At 45.0% G+C, this 23,109-nt stretch overlaps 7 non-coding genes across 7 annotated transcripts; all 7 read left to right on the top strand.

Moving 5' to 3' along the window:
* Positions 1 to 2,033: 2,033 nt before the first annotated feature.
* On the top strand, positions 2,034 to 2,253 carry LOC135052940 (small nucleolar RNA U3). Its single transcript, XR_010242361.1, has one exon. It is a non-coding gene; the product is annotated as a small nucleolar RNA U3 (small nucleolar RNA).
* A 3,024-nt stretch (positions 2,254 to 5,277) lies between these two features.
* Positions 5,278 to 5,497, top strand: LOC135052978 (small nucleolar RNA U3). Its single transcript, XR_010242393.1, has one exon. It is a non-coding gene; the product is annotated as a small nucleolar RNA U3 (small nucleolar RNA).
* Positions 5,498 to 8,501: 3,004 nt separating this feature from the next.
* LOC135053032 (small nucleolar RNA U3) lies at positions 8,502 to 8,720 on the top strand. The gene has a single exon (XR_010242437.1). It is a non-coding gene; the product is annotated as a small nucleolar RNA U3 (small nucleolar RNA).
* Positions 8,721 to 11,727: 3,007 nt separating this feature from the next.
* Positions 11,728 to 11,947, top strand: LOC135052938 (small nucleolar RNA U3). The gene has a single exon (XR_010242360.1). It is a non-coding gene; the product is annotated as a small nucleolar RNA U3 (small nucleolar RNA).
* Positions 11,948 to 14,955: 3,008 nt separating this feature from the next.
* On the top strand, positions 14,956 to 15,175 carry LOC135052937 (small nucleolar RNA U3). The gene has a single exon (XR_010242359.1). It is a non-coding gene; the product is annotated as a small nucleolar RNA U3 (small nucleolar RNA).
* A 3,015-nt stretch (positions 15,176 to 18,190) lies between these two features.
* Positions 18,191 to 18,410, top strand: LOC135053016 (small nucleolar RNA U3). Its single transcript, XR_010242424.1, has one exon. It is a non-coding gene; the product is annotated as a small nucleolar RNA U3 (small nucleolar RNA).
* A 3,015-nt stretch (positions 18,411 to 21,425) lies between these two features.
* On the top strand, positions 21,426 to 21,645 carry LOC135053045 (small nucleolar RNA U3). The gene has a single exon (XR_010242447.1). It is a non-coding gene; the product is annotated as a small nucleolar RNA U3 (small nucleolar RNA).
* The last annotated feature ends 1,464 nt before the right edge of the window (positions 21,646 to 23,109 follow it).

Genomic DNA, 23,109 nt, shown 5'->3' with positions numbered 1-23,109 from the left:
AGGACTTGATTCAAAGATGTACATAAAGCAAATGGTTTATGTACGTCTACGATGGTGGGCGCATGTGTGATCGCACGCAGTGTCCTCTGTGACGCAAGTCTGATGGACAGTCTGCAGACGTGTGGGGTGGGTAGATTTCACTAAAACAGGAAGTTGTACCTCTATTTTCTGGGAGTGGCGAGGCCAGGCTCTGCATCGTCTGATGCAAATTTCCTGGCCCCAGCAGCGCAAACAGCCTGGCCATCCTGAGTACTCGGTTGATGTTTACGCAATTGATCCGATGCTGTCTCTTTGGATGCAGAAGCACCCTGAGGACGCTTCGAGCTGTTGTACGTACTGTAGGGCTCCTGCCTGAAGCATCCAAAGGGCACTCCAGGTGGCACTGCTGCAGCAATACTGACTGCAGGGCAGCACCGATCGCAGACCCCTAGTTATGGCCCTGGTCCAGTGTAAGTGCTGAGTTTCTAGGTCTGATTATAAGTTGTACGGCAAGCAGTAGCAGCCATTAGATCACTTGCGTGAACATCGCCCATCTGAGCAACCAGGTTACTCAGGATGGCCTGGGGTTTCACTCTGCCAAGACCAGGAATTCTGCACTGGAGGACGCAGACCCTGGCCTCGGCAAGCCTACAAAACAGGGGTGGGATAACACCATTTTGGCCACAGCATGTGAATCATGTTGAGGCTTAGGGGGCCCTGCGAGCAATCTCGCAGTCACAGATCACCAAACATCACAGTTGTATGGAAACGGCTGCGTTTGCGTACGACTCTGAATTAGACCCTCTGTTTCACAACCTATTTATGTACATGCTCACAAGACATAGGGATGGACGTTTGAGGTCGATGGCTACCAATCAACAGTCTTTCCAATTCGATCAAAGTACCCTTTTCCACTAAATTGCGAGGATTCGATGGTTGCCAATCCGATGTTCAGGTACTTCTGTGCATTTGCGGACACCCGGAAAGGGGTGTCCGCAGCTCAGGTAAATGCACGCTTGCACAAAGCTCTGAAAGATTCTACACATGTTCACAGTAAAGCAATTGATGGTTACACCATTGCAATCATTCAATGTGCATGGCTGCGTTTGATGTCATCAGCCCGGCAACCAATTAATGCCAGGCTTCCGATGTCCATACCTGCTGTGGCGTGATGGGAAGCCTTCCGGGGAGCAGAGGACACATTATTTTGGAAGCATTTGTGATGTAAGGTAGAGTAGTTGCAACATTTCAGTACATATTTCGGGGAACCCCCTTTTTTTTAATATGAAAACCATTTAGAGGAAATCCATGCCAAATGAAGGCTAGCAGTGAAACTAACATGGTTCATTTGAATATCTTTATGGTTTTATTACAAATTACACCCAAAAGCAAGCAGGAGGTGGTTTGTATGTCATTTGTCGTGTTTATTCCCCATGTTTACTCATTTTTGTCATAAAAGAAAGATATAAAAGGTAGTATCTTTGTTACATTAATATTATGTAATCTATCGCTCTTATTACTCTTCAAATACCAGCCTACATATGAGGTTCTGTTGCATCGAACATCCCCCCAGCGTAAAATGAACTAACAGTAGAGGAACAGAAACAAAAGCACCCATCCCACAGCAAATATAACATGATCGTTAGTGATCTACCAAGCAGAATTGTCACCATGCCAGAAAAGCACGTGTTTAGACTTTGTTTTTCTCTATAACATATGTTTGGTTTTGTGATCCTGACATTCTGTGTGCATAGTCCGTTATTAGCTGAGGCTGTTGTTGCTGCTTTAAGCTGTGTCTCGGCTGTTTCAGAGGTGCTTCCTGGTTGGCCAGAGTATCTTAAATATGCAGATGAGCAAGTGAGTGCACAATCATAGAAGAATACATTCTGTAAGAAAAGCTGAGTCCATCGTTGGTCCACATTTTAAAGGCAGCATAGTTTCTTACTATCTGATATATTCAAGATATGTTCAACTGTGAGATCATTTTAAAAATCTCCATTATATTAAAAAGACTCTCCTTCCCACAGCAGTAAAAATGCTAGGCTGTTATGGTTAAGACTATACTTTCAGGGATCATTTCTATAGTTTTTAACTTTTGGAAATGTGCTCTAAAGTGTCCAGACCTACCAACCATGAGGAAGAGCAATAGTAATCTTTTCTGAGCGCGAAGTGAGCTCTCAGTGCTGCTTCATTGTAGCTGCTGTTTGCTTTTGATGACCGTTCCTTTTCTTCTATCATGGGAGAAATGGAGGAAGAGATTACAAGCTGAGTGGTTGTTTTTAATGCTTGTTAATGACAGATTTTCTTATGGCTCCATGTGTACTGCTATTGTCATGTGGCATGATGCAATGTGCCCCAAAACATTGATAATGTGCTCATGTCAAAGGATCCCTGCAAGGGACATGGTGACATCACCAAACATTAGGAACAAGCCATCGGAACAAAGGGGCCGATGGTTTCCACTTCTACAGAATCAAATTGAAAAGGACTGTCAATTGGAGGGAACAAAAAAAATATTGATGATTGTGGATCATTGCTTTCTGATGTCCATTCCTGTTGTGTGGCAAATTCAGGCACATTAGTAGTGATTTATCCCTATTACTGAGCTGGCTTTATATCTTCAAAATATTTTCAAGTGAAGCTTATTTGGGGATTGTCACTTCAAACTGGAAGTATTCTTAACACTATATGGCAAGTGCAGTTCTGCATGAATGGCCAGCAGGTGGTGCTCCATGTAACACTGCAGCTCTCTGCTCTGAGCTCCAGCACAAAAAAATAAAAGCAAAACTGTCACGACTCATGGCATTGTCCCCTTCTCTGCACATAGGCACCTTGCACTCCTGTCACGGCAGTGTCCCCTTCTACTGCATCCATACACCCGAGTCTCCTGTCGCGGCAGTGTCTGCCTTGGGCATGAAGGGCCCACCGGGGAACTGCAATGGTAGGGGACCGTATTTTAGGATGTGGACAGTCTCCAGAGGGGGGGGGGGGGGGGGTGGCCAGCTGCCACAGAGGCTTGGCTAATCATTTTATAGTAAAAACTGCTTGTTCATGCTTAATAATGTACCAGATTAATAACAGTAATGCAGAAAAAACACCATAGTCCTGTGCACTATAAGGCAACATGTGCGTAATCTATCATTCAAGTGCACAATCTGGAACCTGATCCCTAGAAGAGAAGGTGGGGCCCGCCGAGGGTTTCCCCTGTGCCCCTGCTGGACAGTCCAACCCTCTGTCACGGCATCATGTCCACTGCTCTGTATGCAGGACTTGATTCAAAGATGTACATAAAGCAAATGGTTTATGTACGTCTACGATGGTGGGCGCATGTGTGATCGCACGCAGTGTCCTCTGTGACGCAAGTCTGATGGACAGTCTGCAGACGTGTGGGGTGGGTAGATTTCACTAAAACAGGAAGTTGTACCTCTATTTTCTGGGAGTGGCGAGGCCAGGCTCTGCATCATCTGATGCAAATTTCCTGGCCCCAGCAGCGCAAACAGCCTGGCCTTCCTGAGTACTCGGTTGATGTTTACGCAATTGATCCGATGCTGTCTCTTTGGATGCAAAAGCACCCTGAGGACGCTTCGAGCTGTTGTACGTACTGTAGGGCTCCTGCCTGAAGCATCCAAAGGGCACTCCAGGTGGCACTGCTGCAGCAATACTGACTGCAGGGCAGCACCGATCGCAGACCCCTAGTTATGGCCCTGGTCCAGTGTAAGTGCTGAGTTTCTAGGTCTGATTATAAGTTGTACGGCAAGCAGTAGCAGCCATTAGATCACTTGCGTGAACATCGCCCATCTGAGCAACCAGGTTACTCAGGATGGCCTGGGGTTTCACTCTGCCAAGACCAGGAATTCTGCACTGGAGGACGCAGACCCTGGCCTCGGCAAGCCTACAAAGCAGGGGTGGGATAACACCATTTTGGCCACAGCATGTGAATCATGTTGAGGCTTAGGGGGCCCTGCGAGCAATCTCGCAGTCACAGATCACCAAACATCACAGTTGTATGGAAACGGCTGCGTTTGCGTACAACTCTGAATTAGACCCTCTGTTTCACAACCTATTTATGTACATGCTCACAAGACATAGGGATGGACGTTTGAGGTCGATGGCTACCAATCAACAGTCTTTCCAATTCGATCAAAGTACCCTTTTCCACTAAATTGCGAGGATTCGATGGTTGCCAATCCGATGTTCAGGTACTTCTGTGCATTTGCGGACACCCGGAAAGGGGTGTCCGCAGCTCAGGTAAATGCACGCTTGCACAAAGCTCTGAAAGATTCTACACATGTTCACAGTAAAGCAATTGATGGTTACACCATTGCAATCATTCAATGTGCATGGCTGCGTTTGATGTCATCAGCCCGGCAACCAATTAATGCCAGGCTTCCGATGTCCATACCTGCTGTGGCGTGATGGGAAGCCTTCCGGGGAGCAGAGGACACATTATTTTGGAAGCATTTGTGATGTAAGGTAGAGTAGTTGCAACATTTCAGTACATATTTCGGGGAACCCCCTTTTTTTTAATATGAAAACCATTTAGAGGAAATCCATGCCAAATGAAGGCTAGCAGTGAAACTAACATGGTTCATTTGAATATCTTTATGGTTTTATTACAAATTACACCCAAAAGCAAGCAGGAGGTGGTTTGTATGTCATTTGTCGTGTTTATTCCCCATGTTTACTCGTTTTTGTCATAAAAGAAAGATATAAAAGGTAGTATCTTTGTTACATTAATATTATGTAATCTATCGCTCTTATTACTCTTCAAATACCAGCCTACATATGAGGTTCTGTTGCATCGAACATCCCCCCAGCGTAAAATGAACTAACAGTAGAGGAACAGAAACAAAAGCACCCATCCCACAGCAAATATAACATGATCGTTAGTGATCTACCAAGCAGAATTGTCACCATGCCAGAAAAGCACGTGTTTAGACTTTGTTTTTCTCTATAACATATGTTTGGTTTTGTGATCCTGACATTCTGTGTGCATAGTCCGTTATTAGCTGAGGCTGTTGTTGCTGCTTTAAGCTGTGTCTCGGCTGTTTCAGAGGTGCTTCCTGGTTGGCCAGAGTATCTTAAATATGCAGATGAGCAAGTGAGTGCACAATCATAGAAGAATACATTCTGTAAGAAAAGCTGAGTCCATCGTTGGTCCACATTTTAAAGGCAGCATAGTTTCTTACTATCTGATATATTCAAGATATGTTCAACTGTGAGATCATTTTAAAAATCTCCATTATATTAAAAAGACTCTCCTTCCCACAGCAGTAAAAATGCTAGGCTGTTATGGTTAAGACTATACTTTCAGGGATCATTTCTATAGTTTTTAACTTTTGGAAATGTGCTCTAAAGTGTCCAGACCTACCAACCATGAGGAAGAGCAATAGTAATCCTTTCTGAGCGCGAAGTGAGCTCTCAGTGCTGCTTCATTGTAGCTGCTGTTTGCTTTTGATGACCGTTCCTTTTCTTCTATCATGGGAGAAATGGAGGAAGAGATTACAAGCTGAGTGGTTGTTTTTAATGCTTGTTAATGACAGATTTTCTTATGGCTCCATGTGTACTGCTATTGTCATGTGGCATGATGCAATGTGCCCAAAAACATTGATAATGTGCTCATGTCAAAGGATCCCTGCAAGGGACATGGTGACATCACCAAACATTAGGAACAAGCCATCGGAACAAAGGGGCCGATGGTTTCCACTTCTACAGAATCAAATTGAAAAGGACTGTCAATTGGAGGGAACAAAAAAAATATTGATGATTGTGGATCATTGCTTTCTGATGTCCATTCCTGTTGTGTGGCAAATTCAGGCACATTAGTAGTGATTTATCCCTATTACTGAGCTGGCTTTATATCTTCAAAATATTTTCAAGTGAAGCTTATTTGGGGATTGTCACTTCAAACTGGAAGTATTCTTAACACTATATGGCAAGTGCAGTTCTGCATGAATGGCCAGCAGGTGGTGCTCCATGTAACACTGCAGCTCTCTGCTCTGAGCTCCAGCACAAAAAAATAAAAGCAAAACTGTCACGACTCATGGCATTGTCCCCTTCTCTGCACATAGGCACCTGGCACTCCTGTCACGGCAGTGTCCCCCTCTACTGCATCCATACACCCGAGTCTCCTGTCGCGGCAGTGTCTGCCTTGGGCATGAAGGGCCCACCGGGGAACTACAATGGTAGGGGACCGTATTTTAGGATGTGGACAGTCTCCAGAGGGGGGGGTGGCCAGCTGCCACAGAGGCTTGGCTAATCATTTTATAGTAAAAACTGCTTGTTCATGCTTAATAATGTACCAGATTAATAACAGTAATGCAGAAAAAACACCATAGTCCTGTGCACTATAAGGCAACATGTGCGTAATCTATCATTCAAGTGCACAATCTGGAACCTGATCCCTAGAAGAGAAGGTGGGGCCCGCCGAGGGTTTCCCCTGTGCCCCTGCTGGACAGTCCAACCCTCTGTCACGGCATCATGTCCACTGCTCTGTATGCAGGACTTGATTCAAAGATGTACATAAAGCAAATGGTTTATGTACGTCTACGATGGTGGGCGCATGTGTGATCGCACGCAGTGTCCTCTGTGACGCAAGTCTGATGGACAGTCTGCAGACGTGTGGGGTGGGTAGATTTCACTAAAACAGGAAGTTGTACCTCTATTTTCTGGGAGTGGCGAGGCCAGGCTCTGCATCGTCTGATGCAAATTTCCTGGCCCCAGCAGCGCAAACAGCCTGGCCATCCTGAGTACTCGGTTGATGTTTACGCAATTGATCCGATGCTGTCTCTTTGGATGCAGAAGCACCCTGAGGACGCTTCGAGCTGTTGTACGTACTGTAGGGCTCCTGCCTGAAGCATCCAAAGGGCACTCCAGGTGGCACTGCTGCAGCAATACTGACTGCAGGGCAGCACCGATCGCAGACCCCTAGTTATGGCCCTGGTCCAGTGTAAGTGCTGAGTTTCTAGGTCTGATTATAAGTTGTACGGCAAGCAGTAGCAGCCATTAGATCACTTGCGTGAACATCGTCCATCTGAGCAACCAGGTTACTCAGGATGGCCTGGGGTTTCACTCTGCCAAGACCAGGAATTCTGCACTGGAGGACGCAGACCCTGGCCTCGGCAAGCCTACAAAACAGGGGTGGGATAACACCATTTTGGCCACAGCATGTGAATCATGTTGAGGCTTAGGGGGCCCTGCGAGCAATCTCGCAGTCACAGATCACCATCACAGTTGTATGGAAACGGCTGCGTTTGCGTACAACTCTGAATTAGACCCTCTGTTTCACAACCTATTTATGTACATGCTCACAAGACATAGGGATGGACGTTTGAGGTCGATGGCTACCAATCAACAGTCTTTCCAATTCGATCAAAGTACCCTTTTCCACTAAATTGCGAGGATTCGATGGTTGCCAATCCGATGTTCAGGTACTTCTGTGCATTTGCGGACACCCGGAAAGGGGTGTCCGCAGCTCAGGTAAATGCACGCTTGCACAAAGCTCTGAAAGATTCTACACATGTTCACAGTAAAGCAATTGATGGTTACACCATTGCAATCATTCAATGTGCATGGCTGCGTTTGATGTCATCAGCCCGGCAACCAATTAATGCCAGGCTTCCGATGTCCATACCTGCTGTGGCGTGATGGGAAGCCTTCCGGGGAGCAGAGGACACATTATTTTGGAAGCATTTGTGATGTAAGGTAGAGTAGTTGCAACATTTCAGTACATATTTCGGGGAACCCCCTTTTTTTTAATATTAAAACCATTTAGAGGAAATCCATGCCAAATGAAGGCTAGCAGTGAAACTAACATGGTTCATTTGAATATCTTTATGGTTTTATTACAAATTACACCCAAAAGCAAGCAGGAGGTGGTTTGTATGTCATTTGTCGTGTTTATTCCCCATGTTTACTCATTTTTGTCATAAAAGAAAGATATAAAAGGTAGTATCTTTGTTACATTAATATTATGTAATCTATCGCTCTTATTACTCTTCAAATACCAGCCTACATATGAGGTTCTGTTGCATCGAACATCCCCCCAGCGTAAAATGAACTAACAGTAGAGGAACAGAAACAAAAGCACCCATCCCACAGCAAATATAACATGATCGTTAGTGATCTACCAAGCAGAATTGTCACCATGCCAGAAAAGCACGTGTTTAGACTTTGTTTTTCTCTATAACATATGTTTGGTTTTGTGATCCTGACATTCTGTGTGCATAGTCTGTTATTAGCTGAGGCTGTTGTTGCTGCTTTAAGCTGTGTCTCGGCTGTTTCAGAGGTGCTTCCTGGTTGGCCAGAGTATCTTAAATATGCAGATGAGCAAGTGAGTGCACAATCATAGAAGAATACATTCTGTAAGAAAAGCTGAGTCCATCGTTGGTCCACATTTTAAAGGCAGCATAGTTTCTTACTATCTTCAAGATATGTTCAACTGTGAGATCATTTTAAAAATCTCCATTATATTAAAAAGACTCTCCTTCCCACAGTAGTAAAAATGCTAAGCTGTTATGGTTAAGACTATACTTTCAGGGATCATTTCTATAGTTTTTAACTTTTGGAAATGTGCTCTAAAGTGTTCCGACCTACCAACCATGAGGAAGAGCAATAGTAATCTTTCTGAGCGCGAAGTGAGCTCTCAGTGCTGCTTCATTGTAGCTGCTGTTTGCTTTTGATGACCGTTCCTTTTCTTCTATCATGGGAGAAATGGAGGAAGAGATTACAAGCTGAGTGGTTGTTTTTAATGCTTGTTAATGTCAGATTTTCTTATGGCTCCATGTGTACTGCTATTGTCATGTGGCATGATGCAATGTGCCCAAAAACATTGATAATGTGCTCATGTCAAAGGATCCCTGCAAGGGACATGGTGACATCACCAAACATTAGGAACAAGCCATCGGAACAAAGGGGACGATGGTTTCCACTTCTACAGAATCAAATTGAAAAGGACTGTCAATTGGAGGGAACAAAAAAAATATTGATGATTGTGGATCATTGCTTTCTGATGTCCATTCCTGTTGTGTGGCAAATTCAGGCACATTAGTAGTGATTTATCCCTATTACTGAGCTGGCTTTATATCTTCAAAATATTTTCAAGTGAAGCTTATTTGGGGATTGTCACTTCAAACTGGAAGTATTCTTAACACTATATGGCAAGTGCAGTTCTGCATGAATGGCCAGCAGGTGGTGCTCCATGTAACACTGCAGCTCTCTGCTCTGAGCTCCAGCACAAAAAAATAAAAGCAAAACTGTCACGACTCATGGCATTGTCCCCTTCTCTGCACATAGGCACCTGGCACTCCTGTCACGGCAGTGTCCCCCTCTACTGCATCCATACACCCGAGTCTCCTGTCGCGGCAGTGTCTGCCTTGGGCATGAAGGGCCCACCGGGGAACTACAATGGTAGGGGACCGTATTTTAGGATGTGGACAGTCTCCAGAGGGGGGGTGGCCAGCTGCCACAGAGGCTTGGCTAATCATTTTATAGTAAAAACTGCTTGTTCATGCTTAATAATGTACCAGATTAATAACAGTAATGCAGAAAAAACACCATAGTCCTGTGCACTATAAGGCAACATGTGCGTAATCTATCATTCAAGTGCACAATCTGGAACCTGATCCCTAGAAGAGAAGGTGGGGCCCGCCGAGGGTTTCCCCTGTGCCCCTGCTGGACAGTCCAACCCTCTGTCACGGCATCATGTCCACTGCTCTGTATGCAGGACTTGATTCAAAGATGTACATAAAGCAAATGGTTTATGTACGTCTACGATGGTGGGCGCATGTGTGATCGCACGCAGTGTCCTCTGTGACGCAAGTCTGATGGACAGTCTGCAGACGTGTGGGGTGGGTAGATTTCACTAAAACAGGAAGTTGTACCTCTATTTTCTGGGAGTGGCGAGGCCAGGCTCTGCATCGTCTGATGCAAATTTCCTGGCCCCAGCAGCGCAAACAGCCTGGCCATCCTGAGTACTCGGTTGATGTTTACGCAATTGATCCGATGCTGTCTCTTTGGATGCAGAAGCACCCTGAGGATGCTTCGAGCTGTTGTACATACTGTAGGGCTCCTGCCTGAAGCATCCAAAGGGCACTCCAGGTGGCACTGCTGCAGCAATACTGACTGCAGGGCAGCACCGATCGCAGACCCCTAGTTATGGCCCTGGTCCAGTGTAAGTGCTGAGTTTCTAGGTCTGATTATAAGTTGTACGGCAAGCAGTAGCAGCCATTAGATCACTTGCGTGAACATCGTCCATCTGAGCAACCAGGTTACTCAGGATGGCCTGGGGTTTCACTCTGCCAAGACCAGGAATTCTGCACTGGAGGACGCAGACCCTGGCCTCGGCAAGCCTACAAAACAGGGGTGGGATAACACCATTTTGGCCACAGCATGTGAATCATGTTGAGGCTTAGGGGGCCCTGCGAGCAATCTCGCAGTCACAGATCACCAAACATCACAGTTGTATGGAAACGGCTGCGTTTGCGTACAACTCTGAATTAGACCCTCTGTTTCACAACCTATTTATGTACATGCTCACAAGACATAGGGATGGACGTTTGAGGTCGATGGCTACCAATCAACAGTCTTTCCAATTCGATCAAAGTACCCTTTTCCACTAAATTGCGAGGATTCGATGGTTGCCAATCCGATGTTCAGGTACTTCTGTGCATTTGCGGACACCCGGAAAGGGGTGTCCGCAGCTCAGGTAAATGCACGCTTGCACAAAGCTCTGAAAGATTCTACACATGTTCACAGTAAAGCAATTGATGGTTACACCATTGCAATCATTCAATGTGCATGGCTGCGTTTGATGTCATCAGCCCGGCAACCAATTAATGCCAGGCTTCCGATGTCCATACCTGCTGTGGCGTGATGGGAAGCCTTCCGGGGAGCAGAGGACACATTATTTTGGAAGCATTTGTGATGTAAGGTAGAGTAGTTGCAACATTTCAGTACATATTTCGGGGAACCCCCTTTTTTTTAATATTAAAACCATTTAGAGGAAATCCATGCCAAATGAAGGCTAGCAGTGAAACTAACATGGTTCATTTGAATATCTTTATGGTTTTATTACAAATTACACCCAAAAGCAAGCAGGAGGTGGTTTGTATGTCATTTGTCGTGTTTATTCCCCATGTTTACTCATTTTTGTCATAAAAGAAAGATATAAAAGGTAGTATCTTTGTTACATTAATATTATGTAATCTATCGCTCTTATTACTCTTCAAATACCAGCCTACATATGAGGTTCTGTTGCATCGAACATCCCCCCAGCGTAAAATGAACTAACAGTAGAGGAACAGAAACAAAAGCACCCATCCCACAGCAAATATAACATGATCGTTAGTGATCTACCAAGCAGAATTGTCACCATGCCAGAAAAGCACGTGTTTAGACTTTGTTTTTCTCTATAACATATGTTTGGTTTTGTGATCCTGACATTCTGTGTGCATAGTCCGTTATTAGCTGAGGCTGTTGTTGCTGCTTTAAGCTGTGTCTCGGCTGTTTCAGAGGTGCTTCCTGGTTGGCCAGAGTATCTTAAATATGCAGATGAGCAAGTGAGTGCACAATCATAGAAGAATACATTCTGTAAGAAAAGCTGAGTCCATCGTTGGTCCACATTTTAAAGGCAGCATAGTTTCTTACTATCTTCAAGATATGTTCAACTGTGAGATCATTTTAAAAATCTCCATTATATTAAAAAGACTCTCCTTCCCACAGCAGTAAAAATGCTAAGCTGTTATGGTTAAGACTATACTTTCAGGGATCATTTCTATAGTTTTTAACTTTTGGAAATGTGCTCTAAAGTGTCCAGACCTACCAACCATGAGGAAGAGCAATAGTAATCTTTTCTGAGCGCGAAGTGAGCTCTCAGTGCTGCTTCATTGTAGCTGCTGTTTGCTTTTGATGACCGTTCCTTTTCTTCTATCATGGGAGAAATGGAGGAAGAGATTACAAGCTGAGTGGTTGTTTTTAATGCTTGTTAATGACAGATTTTCTTATGGCTCCATGTGTACTGCTATTGTCATGTGGCATGATGCAATGTGCCCAAAAACATTGATAATGTGCTCATGTCAAAGGATCCCTGCAAGGGACATGGTGACATCACCAAACATTAGGAACAAGCCATCGGAACAAAGGGGCCGATGGTTTCCACTTCTACAGAATCAAATTGAAAAGGACTGTCAATTGGAGGGAACAAAAAAAATATTGATGATTGTGGATCATTGCTTTCTGATGTCCATTCCTGTTGTGTGGCAAATTCAGGCACATTAGTAGTGATTTATCCCTATTACTGAGCTGGCTTTATATCTTCAAAATATTTTCAAGTGAAGCTTATTTGGGGATTGTCACTTCAAACTGGAAGTATTCTTAACACTATATGGCAAGTGCAGTTCTGCATGAATGGCCAGCAGGTGGTGCTCCATGTAACACTGCAGCTCTCTGCTCTGAGCTCCAGCACAAAAAAATAAAAGCAAAACTGTCACGACTCATGGCATTGTCCCCTTCTCTGCACATAGGCACCTGGCACTCCTGTCACGGCAGTGTCCCCCTCTACTGCATCCATACACCCGAGTCTCCTGTCGCGGCAGTGTCTGCCTTGGGCATGAAGGGCCCACCGGGGAACTACAATGGTAGGGGACCGTATTTTAGGATGTGGACAGTCTCCAGAGGGGGGGGTGGCCAGCTGCCACAGAGGCTTGGCTAATCATTTTATAGTAAAAACTGCTTGTTCATGCTTAATAATGTACCAGATTAATAACAGTAATGCAGAAAAAACACCATAGTCCTGTGCACTATAAGGCAACATGTGCGTAATCTATCATTCAAGTGCACAATCTGGAACCTGATCCCTAGAAGAGAAGGTGGGGCCCGCCGAGGGTTTCCCCTGTGCCCCTGCTGGACAGTCCAACCCTCTGTCACGGCATCATGTCCACTGCTCTGTATGCAGGACTTGATTCAAAGATGTACATAAAGCAAATGGTTTATGTACGTCTACGATGGTGGGCGCATGTGTGATCGCACGCAGTGTCCTCTGTGACGCAAGTCTGATGGACAGTCTGCAGACGTGTGGGGTGGGTAGATTTCACTAAAACAGGAAGTTGTACCTCTATTTTCTGGGAGTGGCGAGGCCAGGCTCTGCATCGTCTGATGCAAATTTCCTGGCCCCAGCAGCGCAAACAGCCTGGCCATCCTGAGTACTCGGTTGATGTTTACGCAATTGATCCGATGCTGTCTCTTTGGATGCAGAAGCACCCTGAGGACGCTTCGAGCTGTTGTACGTACTGTAGGGCTCCTGCCTGAAGCATCCAAAGGGCACTCCAGGTGGCACTGCTGCAGCAATACTGACTGCAGGGCAGCACCGATCGCAGACCCCTAGTTATGGCCCTGGTCCAGTGTAAGTGCTGAGTTTCTAGGTCTGATTACAAGTTGTACGGCAAGCAGTAGCAGCCATTAGATCACTTGCGTGAACATCGTCCATCTGAGCAACCAGGTTACTCAGGATGGCCTGGGGTTTCACTCTGCCAAGACCAGGAATTCTGCACTGGAGGACGCAGACCCTGGCCTCGGCAAGCCTACAAAACAGGGGTGGGATAACACCATTTTGGCCACAGCATGTGAATCATGTTGAGGCTTAGGGGGCCCTGCGAGCAATCTCGCAGTCACAGATCACCAAACATCACAGTTGTATGGAAACGGCTGCGTTTGCGTACAACTCTGAATTAGACCCTCTGTTTCACAACCTATTTATGTACATGCTCACAAGACATAGGGATGGACGTTTGAGGTCGATGGCTACCAATCAACAGTCTTTCCAATTCGATCAAAGTACCCTTTTCCACTAAATTGCGAGGATTCGATGGTTGCCAATCCGATGTTCAGGTACTTCTGTGCATTTGCGGACACCCGGAAAGGGGTGTCCGCAGCTCAGGTAAATGCACGCTTGCACAAAGCTCTGAAAGATTCTACACATGTTCACAGTAAAGCAATTGATGGTTACACCATTGCAATCATTCAATGTGCATGGCTGCGTTTGATGTCATCAGCCCGGCAACCAATTAATGCCAGGCTTCCGATGTCCATACCTGCTGTGGCGTGATGGGAAGCCTTCCGGGGAGCAGAGGACACATTATTTTGGAAGCATTTGTGATGTAAGGTAGAGTAGTTGCAACATTTCAGTACATATTTCGGGGAACCCCCTTTTTTTTAATATGAAAACCATTTAGAGGAAATCCATGCCAAATGAAGGCTAGCAGTGAAACTAACATGGTTCATTTGAATATCTTTATGGTTTTATTACAAATTACACCCAAAAGCAAGCAGGAGGTGGTTTGTATGTCATTTGTCGTGTTTATTCCCCATGTTTACTCATTTTTGTCATAAAAGAAAGATATAAAAGGTAGTATCTTTGTTACATTAATATTATGTAATCTATCGCTCTTATTACTCTTCAAATACCAGCCTACATATGAGGTTCTGTTGCATCGAACATCCCCCCAGCGTAAAATGAACTAACAGTAGAGGAACAGAAACAAAAGCACCCATCCCACAGCAAATATAACATGATCGTTAGTGATCTACCAAGCAGAATTGTCACCATGCCAGAAAAGCACGTGTTTAGACTTTGTTTTTCTCTATAACATATGTTTGGTTTTGTGATCCTGACATTCTGTGTGCATAATCCGTTATTAGCTGAGGCTGTTGTTGCTGCTTTAAGCTGTGTCTCGGCTGTTTCAGAGGTGCTTCCTGGTTGGCCAGAGTATCTTAAATATGCAGATGAGCAAGTGAGTGCACAATCATAGAAGAATACATTCTGTAAGAAAAGCTGAGTCCATCGTTGGTCCACATTTTAAAGGCAGCATAGTTTCTAACTATCTTCAAGATATGTTCAACTGTGAGATCATTTTAAAAATCTCCATTATATTAAAAAGACTCTCCTTCCCACAGTAGTAAAAATGCTAAGCTGTTATGGTTAAGACTATACTTTCAGGGATCATTTCTATAGTTTTTAACTTTTGGAAATGTGCTCTAAAGTGTCCAGACCTACCAACCATGAGGAAGAGCAATAGTAATCTTTTCTGAGCGCGAAGTGAGCTCTCAGTGCTGCTTCATTGTAGCTGCTGTTTGCTTTTGATGACCGTTCCTTTTCTTCTATCATGGGAGAAATGGAGGAAGAGATTACAAGCTGAGTGGTTGTTTTTAATGCTTGTTAATGTCAGATTTTCTTATGGCTCCATGTGTACTGCTATTGTCATGTGGCATGATGCAATGTGCCCAAAAACATTGATAATGTGCTCATGTCAAAGGATCCCTGCAAGGGACATGGTGACATCACCAAACATTAGGAACAAGCCATCGGAACAAAGGGGCCGATGGTTTCCACTTCTACAGAATCAAATTGAAAAGGACTGTCAATTGGAGGGAACAAAAAAAATATTGATGATTGTGGATCATTGCTTTCTGATGTCCATTCCTGTTGTGTGGCAAATTCAGGCACATTAGTAGTGATTTATCCCTATTACTGAGCTGGCTTTATATCTTCAAAATATTTTCAAGTGAAGCTTATTTGGGGATTGTCACTTCAAACTGGAAGTATTCTTAACACTATATGGCAAGTGCAGTTCTGCATGAATGGCCAGCAGGTGGTGCTCCATGTAACACTGAAGCTCTCTGCTCTGAGCTCCAGCACAAAAAAATAAAAGCAAAACTGTCACGACTCATGGCATTGTCCCCTTCTCTGCACATAGGCACCTGGCACTCCTGTCACGGCAGTGTCCCCCTCTACTGCATCCATACACCCGAGTCTCCTGTTGCGGCAGTGTCTGCCTTGGGCATGAAGGGCCCACCGGGCAACTGCAATGGTAGGGGACCGTATTTTAGGATGTGGACAGTCTCCAGAGGGGGGGGTGGCCAGCTGCCACAGAGGCTTGGCTAATCATTTTATAGTAAAAACTGCTTGTTCATGCTTAATAATGTACCAGATTAATAACAGTAATGCAGAAAAAACACCATAGTCCTGTGCACTATAAGGCAACATGTGCGTAATCTATCATTCAAGTGCACAATCTGGAACCTGATCCCTAGAAGAGAAGGTGGGGCCCGCCGAGGGTTTCCCCTGTGCCCCTGCTGGACAGTCCAACCCTCTGTCACGGCATCATGTCCACTGCTCTGTATGCAGGACTTGATTCAAAGATGTACATAAAGCAAATGGTTTATGTACGTCTACGATGGTGGGCGCATGTGTGATCGCACGCAGTGTCCTCTGTGACGCAAGTCTGATGGACAGTCTGCAGACGTGTGGGGTGGGTAGATTTCACTAAAACAGGAAGTTGTACCTCTATTTTCTGGGAGTGGCGAGGCCAGGCTCTGCATCGTCTGATGCAAATTTCCTGGCCCCAGCAGCGCAAACAGCCTGGCCATCCTGAGTACTCGGTTGATGTTTACGCAATTGATCCGATGCTGTCTCTTTGGATGCAGAAGCACCCTGAGGACGCTTCGAGCTGTTGTACGTACTGTAGGGCTCCTGCCTGAAGCATCCAAAGGGCACTCCAGGTGGCACTGCTGCAGCAATACTGACTGCAGGGCAGCACCGATCGCAGACCCCTAGTTATGGCCCTGGTCCAGTGTAAGTGCTGAGTTTCTAGGTCTGATTATAAGTTGTACGGCAAGCAGTAGCAGCCATTAGATCACTTGCGTGAACATCGCCCATCTGAGCAACCAGGTTACTCAGGATGGCCTGGGGTTTCACTCTGCCAAGACCAGGAATTCTGCACTGGAGGACGCAGACCCTGGCCTTGGCAAGCCTACAAAACAGGGGTGGGATAACACCATTTTGGCCACAGCATGTGAATCATGTTGAGGCTTAGGGGGCCCTGCGAGCAATCTCGCAGTCACAGATCACCAAACATCACAGTTGTATGGAAACGGCTGCGTTTGCGTACAACTCTGAATTAGACCCTCTGTTTCACAACCTATTTATGTACATGCTCACAAGACATAGGGATGGACGTTTGAGGTCGATGGCTACCAATCAACAGTCTTTCCAATTCGATCAAAGTACCCTTTTCCACTAAATTGCGAGGATTCGATGGTTGCCAATCCGATGTTCAGGTACTTCTGTGCATTTGCGGACACCCGGAAAGGGGTGTCCGCAGCTCAGGTAAATGCACGCTTGCACAAAGCTCTGAAAGATTCTACACATGTTCACAGTAAAGCAATTGATGGTTACACCATTGCAATCATTCAATGTGCATGGCTGCGTTTGATGTCATCAGCCCGGCAACCAATTAATGCCAGGCTTCCGATGTCCATACCTGCTGTGGCGTGATGGGAAGCCTTCCGGGGAGCAGAGGACACATTATTTTGGAAGCATTTGTGATGTAAGGTAGAGTAGTTGCAACATTTCAGTACATATTTCGGGGAACCCCCTTTTTTTTAATATGAAAACCATTTAGAGGAAATCCATGCCAAATGAAGGCTAGCAGTGAAACTAACATGGTTCATTTGAATATCTTTATGGTTTTATTACAAATTACACCCAAAAGCAAGCAGGAGGTGGTTTGTATGTCATTTGTCGTGTTTATTCCCCATGTTTACTCATTTTTGTCATAAAAGAAAGATATAAAAGGTAGTATCTTTGTTACATTAATATTATGTAATCTATCGCTCTTATTACTCTTCAAATACCAGCCTACATATGAGGTTCTGTTGCATCGAACATCCCCCCAGCGTAAAATGAACTAACAGTAGAGGAACAGAAACAAAAGCACCCATCCCACAGCAAATATAACATGATCGTTAGTGATCTACCAAGCAGAATTGTCACCATGCCAGAAAAGCACGTGTTTAGACTTTGTTTTTCTCTATAACATATGTTTGGTTTTGTGATCCTGACATTCTGTGTGCATAGTCCGTTATTAGCTGAGGCTGTTGTTGCTGCTTTAAGCTGTGTCTCGGCTGTTTCAGAGGTGCTTCCTGGTTGGCCAGAGTATCTTAAATATGCAGATGAGCAAGTGAGTGCACAATCATAGAAGAATACATTCTGTAAGAAAAGCTGAGTCCATCGTTGGTCCACATTTTAAAGGCAGCATAGTTTCTTACTATCTGATATATTCAAGATATGTTCAACTGTGAGATCATTTTAAAAATCTCCATTATATTAAAAAGACTCTCCTTCCCACAGCAGTAAAAATGCTAGGCTGTTATGGTTAAGACTATACTTTCAGGGATCATTTCTATAGGTTTTAACTTTTGGAAATGTGCTCTAAAGTGTCCAGACCTACCAACCATGAGGAAGAGCAATAGTAATCTTTTCTGAGCGCGAAGTGAGCTCTCAGTGCTGCTTCATTGTAGCTGCTGTTTGCTTTTGATGACCGTTCCTTTTCTTCTATCATGGGAGAAATGGAGGAAGAGATTACAAGCTGAGTGGTTGTTTTTAATGCTTGTTAATGACAGATTTTCTTATGGCTCCATGTGTACTGCTATTGTCATGTGGCATGATGCGATGTGCCCAAAAACATTGATAATGTGCTCATGTCAAAGGATCCCTGCAAGGGACATGGTGACATCACCAAACATTAGGAACAAGCCATCGGAACAAAGGGGCCGATGGTTTCCACTTCTACAGAATCAAATTGAAAAGGACTGTCAATTGGAGGGAACAAAAAAAATATTGATGATTGTGGATCATTGCTTTCTGATGTCCATTCCTGTTGTGTGGCAAATTCAGGCACATTAGTAGTGATTTATCCCTATTACTGAGCTGGCTTTATATCTTCAAAATATTTTCAAGTGAAGCTTATTTGGGGATTGTCACTTCAAACTGGAAGTATTCTTAACACTATATGGCAAGTGCAGTTCTGCATGAATGGCCAGCAGGTGGTGCTCCATGTAACACTGAAGCTCTCTGCTCTGAGCTCCAGCACAAAAAAATAAAAGCAAAACTGTCACGACTCATGGCATTGTCCCCTTCTCTGCACATAGGCACCTGGCACTCCTGTCACGGCAGTGTCCCCCTCTACTGCATCCATACACCCGAGTCTCCTGTCGCGGCAGTGTCTGCCTTGGGCATGAAGGGCCCACCGGGGAACTGCAATGGTAGGGGACCGTATTTTAGGATGTGGACAGTCTCCAGAGGGGGGGGTGGCCAGCTGCCACAGAGGCTTGGCTAATCATTTTATAGTAAAAACTGCTTGTTCATGCTTAATAATGTACCAGATTAATAACAGTAATGCAGAAAAAACACCATAGTCCTGTGCACTATAAGGCAACATGTGCGTAATCTATCATTCAAGTGCACAATCTGGAACCTGATCCCTAGAAGAGAAGGTGGGGCCCGCCGAGGGTTTCCCCTGTGCCCCTGCTGGACAGTCCAACCCTCTGTCACGGCATCATGTCCACTGCTCTGTATGCAGGACTTGATTCAAAGATGTACATAAAGCAAATGGTTTATGTACGTCTACGATGGTGGGCGCATGTGTGATCGCACGCAGTGTCCTCTGTGACGCAAGTCTGATGGACAGTCTGCAGACGTGTGGGGTGGGTAGATTTCCCTAAAACAGGAAGTTGTACCTCTATTTTCTGGGAGTGGCGAGGCCAGGCTCTGCATCGTCTGATGCAAATTTCCTGGCCCCAGCAGCGCAAACAGCCTGGCCATCCTGAGTACTCGGTTGATGTTTACGCAATTGATCCGATGCTGTCTCTTTGGATGCAGAAGCACCCTGAGGACGCTTCGAGCTGTTGTACGTACTGTAGGGCTCCTGCCTGAAGCATCCAAAGGGCACTCCAGGTGGCACTGCTGCAGCAATACTGACTGCAGGGCAGCACCGATCGCAGACCCCTAGTTATGGCCCTGGTCCAGTGTAAGTGCTGAGTTTCTAGGTCTGATTATAAGTTGTACGGCAAGCAGTAGCAGCCATTAGATCACTTGCGTGAACATCGCCCATCTGAGCAACCAGGTTACTCAGGATGGCCTGGGGTTTCACTCTGCCAAGACCAGGAATTCTGCACTGGAGGACGCAGACCCTGGCCTTGGCAAGCCTACAAAACAGGGGTGGGATAACACCATTTTGGCCACAGCATGTGAATCATGTTGAGGCTTAGGGGGCCCTGCGAGCAATCTCGCAGTCACAGATCACCAAACATCACAGTTGTATGGAAACGGCTGCGTTTGCGTACAACTCTGAATTAGACCCTCTGTTTCACAACCTATTTATGTACATGCTCACAAGACATAGGGATGGACGTTTGAGGTCGATGGCTACCAATCAACAGTCTTTCCAATTCGATCAAAGTACCCTTTTCCACTAAATTGCGAGGATTCGATGGTTGCCAATCCGATGTTCAGGTACTTCTGTGCATTTGCGGACACCCGGAAAGGGGTGTCCGCAGCTCAGGTAAATGCACGCTTGCACAAAGCTCTGAAAGATTCTACACATGTTCACAGTAAAGCAATTGATGGTTACACCATTGCAATCATTCAATGTGCATGGCTGCGTTTGATGTCATCAGCCCGGCAACCAATTAATGCCAGGCTTCCGATGTCCATACCTGCTGTGGCGTGATGGGAAGCCTTCCGGGGAGCAGAGGACACATTATTTTGGAAGCATTTGTGATGTAAGGTAGAGTAGTTGCAACATTTCAGTACATATTTCGGGGAACCCCCTTTTTTTTAATATGAAAACCATTTAGAGGAAATCCATGCCAAATGAAGGCTAGCAGTGAAACTAACATGGTTCATTTGAATATCTTTATGGTTTTATTACAAATTACACCCAAAAGCAAGCAGGAGGTGGTTTGTATGTCATTTGTCGTGTTTATTCCCCATGTTTACTCATTTTTGTCATAAAAGAAAGATATAAAAGGTAGTATCTTTGTTACATTAATATTATGTAATCTATCGCTCTTATTACTCTTCAAATACCAGCCTACATATGAGGTTCTGTTGCATCGAACATCCCCCCAGCGTAAAATGAACTAACAGTAGAGGAACAGAAACAAAAGCACCCATCCCACAGCAAATATAACATGATCGTTAGTGATCTACCAAGCAGAATTGTCACCATGCCAGAAAAGCACGTGTTTAGACTTTGTTTTTCTCTATAACATATGTTTGGTTTTGTGATCCTGACATTCTGTGTGCATAGTCCGTTATTAGCTGAGGCTGTTGTTGCTGCTTTAAGCTGTGTCTCGGCTGTTTCAGAGGTGCTTCCTGGTTGGCCAGAGTATCTTAAATATGCAGATGAGCAAGTGAGTGCACAATCATAGAAGAATACATTCTGTAAGAAAAGCTGAGTCCATCGTTGGTCCACATTTTAAAGGCAGCATAGTTTCTTACTATCTGATATATTCAAGATATGTTCAACTGTGAGATCATTTTAAAAATCTCCATTATATTAAAAAGACTCTCCTTCCCACAGCAGTAAAAATGCTAGGCTGTTATGGTTAAGACTATACTTTCAGGGATCATTTCTATAGGTTTTAACTTTTGGAAATGTGCTCTAAAGTGTCCAGACCTACCAACCATGAGGAAGAGCAATAGTAATCTTTTCTGAGCGCGGAGTGAGCTCTCAGTGCTGCTTCATTGTAGCTGCTGTTTGCTTTTGATGACCGTTCCTTTTCTTCTATCATGGGAGAAATGGAGGAAGAGATTACAAGCTGAGTGGTTGTTTTTAATGCTTGTTAATGACAGATTTTCTTATGGCTCCATGTGTACTGCTATTGTCATGTGGCATGATGCGATGTGCCCAAAAACATTGATAATGTGCTCATGTCAAAGGATCCCTGCAAGGGACATGGTGACATCACCAAACATTAGGAACAAGCCATCGGAACAAAGGGGCCGATGGTTTCCACTTCTACAGAATCAAATTGAAAAGGACTGTCAATTGGAGGGAACAAAAAAAATATTGATGATTGTGGATCATTGCTTTCTGATGTCCATTCCTGTTGTGTGGCAAATTCAGGCACATTAGTAGTGATTTATCCCTATTACTGAGCTGGCTTTATATCTTCAAAATATTTTCAAGTGAAGCTTATTTGGGGATTGTCACTTCAAACTGGAAGTATTCTTAACACTATATGGCAAGTGCAGTTCTGCATGAATGGCCAGCAGGTGGTGCTCCATGTAACACTGAAGCTCTCTGCTCTGAGCTCCAGCACAAAAAAATAAAAGCAAAACTGTCACGACTCATGGCATTGTCCCCTTCTCTGCACATAGGCACCTGGCACTCCTGTCACGGCAGTGTCCCCCTCTACTGCATCCATACACCCGAGTCTCCTGTCGCGGCAGTGTCTGCCTTGGGCATGAAGGGCCCACCGGGGAACTGCAATGGTAGGGGACCGTATTTTAGGATGTGGACAGTCTCCAGAGGGGGGGGGTGGCCAGCTGCCACAGAGGCTTGGCTAATCATTTTATAGTAAAAACTGCTTGTTCATGCTTAATAATGTACCAGATTAATAACAGTAATGCAGAAAAAACACCATAGTCCTGTGCACTATAAGGCAACATGTGCGTAATCTATCATTCAAGTGCACAATCTGGAACCTGATCCCTAGAAGAGAAGGTGGGGCCCGCCGAGGGTTTCCCCTGTGCCCCTGCTGGACAGTCCAACCCTCTGTCACGGCATCATGTCCACTGCTCTGTATGCAGGACTTGATTCAAAGATGTACATAAAGCAAATGGTTTATGTACGTCTACGATGGTGGGCGCATGTGTGATCGCACGCAGTGTCCTCTGTGACGCAAGTCTGATGGACAGTCTGCAGACGTGTGGGGTGGGTAGATTTCACTAAAACAGGAAGTTGTACCTCTATTTTCTGGGAGTGGCAAGGCCAGGCTCTGCATCGTCTGATGCAAATTTCCTGGCCCCAGCAGCGCAAACAGCCTGGCCATCCTGAGTACTCGGTTGATGTTTACGCAATTGATCCGATGCTGTCTCTTTGGATGCAGAAGCACCCTGAGGACGCTTCGAGCTGTTGTACGTACTGTAGGGCTCCTGCCTGAAGCATCCAAAGGGCACTCCAGGTGGCACTGCTGCAGCAATACTGACTGCAGGGCAGCACCGATCGCAGACCCCTAGTTATGGCCCTGGTCCAGTGTAAGTGCTGAGTTTCTAGGTCTGATTATAAG

The sequence above is a fragment of the Pseudophryne corroboree genome, chromosome 2, assembly GCF_028390025.1.
Source record: "Pseudophryne corroboree isolate aPseCor3 chromosome 2, aPseCor3.hap2, whole genome shotgun sequence".
Classification (NCBI taxonomy): Eukaryota; Metazoa; Chordata; class Amphibia; order Anura; family Myobatrachidae; genus Pseudophryne; species Pseudophryne corroboree.
The sequence above is the reverse complement of the archived record's forward strand: the minus strand, read 5'-3'. Positions and strand labels throughout refer to the sequence as shown.